The following is a 6,981-nucleotide window of genomic DNA, read 5'->3' as shown; positions in this document are numbered from 1 at the left end:
TTTTACCCAGCAATTGACTAGTGCAAAATATCCTCGTAGGTGTCCACCTAGGTAGTCCATCCCCTAGGCCCTTCCATCCAGACAATATTTTTATGACCCTAAATTTGAGACAACATGTAGATCTAGTCCTTTTTTGACTTGAGGTTCCTTTTAATTTCCCGGTTGAGTTTTTTGTAGGTCTTCTCAAACACCTCAAGATCATCAGTGTTCCTTCTCCACTCCCAACCATTCTTTAGCTCATAGAAAAAGATGGTGGCATGACCATCTTTTAGAAATCTCTTCAACTTGTCCATGTCCATCATTATAGTGTTGTGAACTTGGAGAATTTTTTTTTTTAAATGTGAGTTTTCAAAAATATATAGTAAGAACTCTAGGATTTTTTTGATACCTTTCCTCATTCCTACATTTCTAGATTTTCCAAAGAACATTAGAAGAGAGAATAGTCCAAAAATGATTAGAATCTTTTTTAAGCCCATCAATATTACTAGTGATAATTTCGATAATGTTCACATTTATAGGATAAGTAATACCAAACATATTCCAAATTTCCTTAGCAAAAATAAAGTGAAAAAGAATATGTCTACCAATTTTAGGAAGCTTGCATAAGCTACAAAATTCACTCATCAAAGCATATTTCCTAATCGAAAGTTTGTCAAGCAGGGCCTTCCATTAAAGAACTTAATTTTAGGTTCTGTATTACCTTTCCAAAGAATATCAAAATACTTCTTCCAAGGCCCAAGATCAAGGGAGGAATATCGAATAGTGTTAACATGGTCAATGGTGGTTTCATTATGCCCAATAACATTATAAATATTATTTTCTTTGATTTTGTACATAATGACTCCATTAGGGCATTTACATTTTAAATATCTATGAGAGTCCACATGATAATCAATAGGAAAATCCTTAGAAGCCTTGAGAACCATATTATAAGTCTTCTTTTGAGAGTCCAGAATATTAAATTTTCTTCCAAGTTCATCCTAGCTGATAAGCTTATCTTGATCAAATAAGTTAGCTAGTTGGGAGATACCCATCTTAGGCCAAAACTAAGAAAAGCATCCTTGGGAGAGGGCAAGGGGTTTCCCCGACAGGTGTAAGTTCCACCAGATGGATCTTTCACCATAGAAATGCTTAGCATCATGGAAGTCTTTTTCGGTAATATATTTTTGACATGATCCCAGGCTTTCCATATAGATTTAGAAATAAAAAAGCCTTGAATAATAATCAGGAAATTGCCAACAATCAAATCACAGTAGGGAAGATTCCTCCAAGACTTAACCTTTTTTGGAATGTCTCTTTCAATATTATGCCTAACAAGGACCTTCCATGGATCATTACCATCCATAGAGTGAAAGATCCACTTGGCAGACATAGCAGTACCTTGGATCTTAAGATCCTTTAGCCCTAATCCCCCAAGGAGCTTATCAATGTGGCACCAATCCCATTTAATGGCATGCAACTTTTTATTAACTTTACCATAAGACCAAAGAAATTTCCTGATAGTTTTTTTGATTTCCATGAGTTGGTAATTGCTAAACATCCAAGTAGAGGAGTAGTAAACACTATAAGAGGAAAGAATCTTTTGGCAAACTTGAACCCTACTAGCTAAAGATAAAGATCTATTATGCCACTTATTTATCTTCTTAGAAATTTTTTCCTTGATCCAAAACCATATGTCTTTGAGGGAAGGCTCAACAAAAAATAGAATGCCTAAATATTTAACAATTTTATGAGGCTTGTCCCATTGAAAATTATATTGCTTAAACCAGCCAAGTGACTACTCCTCCCAACCAAGACATATGGATTTGGATTGAGATAATTGAGCACCAGAAATATTGCAGAAAGTATTAAGTTTGGATTGCAAGGCCTCAAATTTATTAGCATTAGCTTCAAAGAAAATGGCAGTATCATCAACAAACTGACATTTGATAAGCTCATCGTTATTAGGAAGATATATGCCTCTAACTTTAGGGGACAAAGAATTATCTCTAAGAATGTAGAATAGGGCTTTTGAAGCTATGAAAAAAAGAGTAGGGGCCAAAGGATAGTAGGGGTAATAGATGTATTTCTTATAAATATAAATGCTTATTACATTCATATTTTGTAGATTTGTATCTACATTTATTATGAAAAATATTGTGAGCAATAAATGGTGAAATATTGATTACAGGAAGTGGTAATAATTTTTGTTATTCGTTTTAAAATTATTTTGTAATATTAAGTTTAAATTGTGATTTTTTTCCTAAAATTGTTATATTATTTAATTATAAGAGATGAAGTTTAATTAAATAGATAAAAATAGACTTTTTATAATTTTTGGATCTGATTGTTAACATTAGTGTTTATGATGATAGATCATAACGTGGATTGAAATGTTGATATTTTTTTGTTACCAAAATAACGATTTTTTACAAAGGCATCGAAGCCTGAATCAAGAAAGAAGAACTAGAAAGAGTATTAAACTTGCAAACCCAACGACCCTCAATACATGAACCTAAAGACCAATAGAAACTTATATAGAGGATTGTATACTTGCAGATATACAATCAAAAAATTGTCTCCAATATATGAAAATTATGCATTAATGAAACTTGGAGAATAGTGAACAAAATAACCATTTTAATTAGCCATGCTATCAATGTGTTACCTTGTCCAAGATTTAGCATGATGTTGTCCCTTATTGTTAGACTAAGATGGTTATACACAAGGAAGTAGGGGAGGAGATGAGAGGTTCATTTTTCTTTTTGAGTCAAAGAGAATTATGAGTTGACTCAAGCACAAACCCTAGCAACAACAATAACATCCAACTTGAACACAAGAGTTTACATTTTGGATGGTAGTTTGAAGTGACCGAAAAGCTGTCAATCATGTGAGCATCAAAGAACTGAAATTAATGACACGGAAGATGATTGTCTTTAGCAATAGAAGAATGTCTGTCATGTGTGTATATTTCATTGAAGATTGTAGATAATTACACATACCTTATGCAATCTTTATTTATAATTTTTATAATGTTTGGAAATTAAAAAATCCATGACATTGGCCCTTTGAAATGCAATGTTCTACTATTACACTCATCATTTGAAATGTTGATGTTAATTTTTTTAAACATAATAAAATCAGGAACCTACAAATAATATTCACATGGGTTGTGGAGATCTTTCAACACTAAGTGAGAATTATAAGAAATATTATTTATTGATACCTAAATACTAGTATATCATATGTGTTCATGTTATGGAGCCGAACAATGAAATGAGATTAATATTAGTACCACATTGTGCTAATTGCTAATGCTATATTATAAATTTGGTATTAAACTGAATTCAAAAGAATATGGCACTAATGGACATTTTATTATCATCAACAAATTATATCATGGATGTAGTTTTGATTTAGCTCTAAATTTTCAATTGCTTCTTTCTATTGAATACAAACTTTACTATGGAGTGTGAAGGAAATAGGTGTAAATTGTGATAATTGAGAGAATAGACTTATAGTCCATAAGTTTCCACCTACTGAATGGTAGGTAAGAACTTTCTTTACTAAAACCTTACTATAAATTTCTTGGAGTGGGGTTTTCATTACACTAAAAGGCTAATTTGTTAATGCCCAATACAACCACTAAACTTATAGTACACAAGAGGTGGCTAAGGCCTTATCATGAATCTCAAGGAGAATGTTGGATAGTTTTCCCAACAATCTCCTCCTCGATATTACCTAAGGGTCTCTATATTAAAACCTATGACCAAGCTTTGATACAACTTGTTAGAGTGAGGTTTTTGTTCAACCAAAAGACCAATTTGTCAATACCTGATACAACTACCCAACTTAAAGTACATAGGAGGTGGTTAGGCCCTTGTCACAAATCTTGAGGGTAATGTTGAACATTTTTGTTGAAGAAAGGGTGTTGATAACTATTGAAGTGATAATCAATTATTATAACTATGGTTTTAAGTGTACTAAATATTAATCATCAATTTGTATCCAAGATAAAATTTATCTTTCTATTATATGATCACTTATACCTATTACGTATTACCAACTATTACGTCTTTGAAGGTAATATCTAATGAGAGTTCACCCCTAGTTAGTACCATGTAGAATTCTCTCAAATGTTAAACTAGAGCTTAATATCTAATATGCAACTCCAATATAGTGAGAATAAACTTGTTTGTAATTGTACCATGTTGCATTTCTCTTAGATTATTATAGATTAGATTTTATAATATTAACTTTAATATTATATAATTGAGTGTGATTGAAATAATTTTAACACATAATATAATCATGATTGCTCATTACAATAATTTTTTGTATCTTAAGTGAACATGTTAATATTAGATTGGTTTTGACATATGAGTGACAATATACTTAAGTCATTTACTTAGTTCATGTTGAACAAGTAATACATGCCAAGCATAAGTTGTCAAATAGTATATGCCGAGCGATAGATATTTAGTATGAGCTAAGTAACTAGTAAGTGCTAAGTCACTCAAGTGCTAAGTAGATGGTATGTGTCAAGCTATTCAAATGTTGAGTGATTAGTGAATTCTGAGTTATTCAGAGGCTAAGTTATAGCATTGAAGTTGCAGTAGATGTCTAACATCAGGGACTTCAAGTGCCAAGTTACATAGTTTTGACATAGTTGTTTGTAATGGTACAAAATTCTATGTAAACCATTTTTGGGTCAACTTAAGGATTATTTTACAATATTAGATGATAAGGATGAATTGTAATTATGAATCCCTATGCATTACATGAATTCAATTAGAAAAAGTGAAGGATTAAATGGAAATATGGGTGAATCACAATCATTGATTCATACCTAACCCTAAGTCACCTAGGTCTTTTTGAGTAGGTCAAACTCTAAAATTTTTATGAATGCTTTAGGAGAATTGAAGAGAGTTTGCATGAAAAAATAGAGCATTCATGATGATCGAGGTGTTATGATTTGACTTACATTGGATAATCGAATAGAGGAGAAAAAAGAAAAGGAATCAAAAGACAACAGAGATACATCTAATTAGAAAGGATCAAGTACACATCAAGAAATAGGTCATTTGACATCAAGAAACAAAGTGCTAACTAAAGGATCATTATTGAGACATTCTAATAGGTGAATCAGTTAAATCTCTTAACAAAATAGTCTTGATAGGCTGTTGTAAATCCTTTAACAAGGTGCTTACTTCATTGTAAGTTAAAGTCCTTTACCCAGGTACACTTCTAACCAGGTGTTAAAATCCTTTAATAGGGTAAGATCTAATAATCTTGTAAGCCTTTAACAAGGCATACCTTTCATAAGGTAGATCATGTTTCATGATCAAACATTGTAACCTTCATTGCATACACTTTGTTATTGGAGTAGTGAAGATTTGTGGGTGTCATCCCCACACTAGTTTTACCTTCTCCTTGGAGGGTTTATGGGTAACCAAATATCTTGTGTTATACATGTGTTTAATGTTTTACTTTCATACTATGGATGTATATTCTTAATTTGGTATTTCAATATATATGCATAGATTATGAGATGGATGTGTGGTGAATGATTTTGAGGTTGAAAGTTTAAAGTGTTGATTCACCCCCCACCCTCTTAGATTTTACTTCCCTATTGTATTTCCAACAATTGGTATTAGAGCTGAGTTCTCTGGAAAGTAAAGCTTTGCAACTTTGAGGAAAGATCTTGGAAATGGAAGTCTACAAGTTGGGAAAGACTATTGAGAACCAAAAGATTGAAATACAACTTTTCCTACATCAGTTGAATGAAGCAAGAAATGATTTAAAGCTATCACTGAAAAGAAGGAAGGAAATAGCTATTGAAGAGAATGACACACAATACCAAGAAATTGACACTACTAAATTGTTTGCAGATGGAAACACTAATGAATTTAATGTAGCAGTTGTAGATCTTATGGAAAAGAATGGAACTCTAATTGAAGAGGTCAAAAATCTCAAGAGAGAACAAGAAGTCCAATTAGTATTACTATGTGAGGTGACCGAGCACAAAAAGAAAGCTGAAAAGGAAAAAGTCATGATTGAAGATGAAAAAAGGATATTGACCAATAGACTAGAAGAGAAAACATTAGAGGTAAGTAGGATTGCTAACATGCAATTGGAAACTTCAAATCAAATGATGATCACATATCATGAACTAAATACAAAGGATATTGAGATCACAACACTAAATTTGTGAAATGAAGAATTGAGAAATGATCTAAAAAGAGAAAATGAGTTTTATGAAAGTTTCAACAAAAAGCCATCAAGTATGTTAAACAATTGATGAGATCCCCTAGATCCAATAGTGACACTTTTGGATTGGGTTACACTAGCACTGAAGAAGGAGAATCATCTAAAAGTGATGAAGAAAGAAGTAATAAAGGTAAGAACTCCAAACCTACTTATCATAATTGTGGTAAGATAGGTCATGCTGCTAATGTTTGTAGGAGCAAGACTACAAATCAGAATCCTAAGTAGAAATTCATGAGTCATTGCCACAATTACAATAAACAAGGACATCAGGCACATGAATGCAGAACCAAGACCATAAACATACAAATATTTGAAGGATACTACTATAACTATCAGAAGTATGGGCATAAAGCATATGAGTGCAAATCCAAGCCTAAATGGTCATCAAACAAGTAGACAAAGGTAAAGCATAATGACAACTCTTATAATTGGGATTATAATACTAGGTATAATTGTCACTATTGTCAAGAATATGGACATGTTGCTGAAAATTGCATAAGAACTCATTTTAGAAGTGCCTACAAAAGATGGTTGAGTCAAACCACATATTTTAGCTATTTGAAGACTAGTCACATAAGGAGGAGTTGTCCAACAAGGTCAAAGGCATTGAGCAGTGAGTTCAACAAAGGAGAAGGAAAGGTAGATGTTGAAAATGTCAGAGATGAGATGAACAAGACATGGAAGAGAAAGGAAGATTGCAACACATCAAGATCAGATGGGATCACTTCACCA

The sequence above is a fragment of the Cupressus sempervirens genome, chromosome 8, assembly GCF_028749045.1.
Source record: "Cupressus sempervirens isolate cs-2001-9-10 chromosome 8, ASM2874904v1, whole genome shotgun sequence".
NCBI classification, from domain to species: Eukaryota; Viridiplantae; Streptophyta; class Pinopsida; order Cupressales; family Cupressaceae; genus Cupressus; species Cupressus sempervirens.
The sequence above is the reverse complement of the archived record's forward strand: the minus strand, read 5'-3'. Positions refer to the sequence as shown.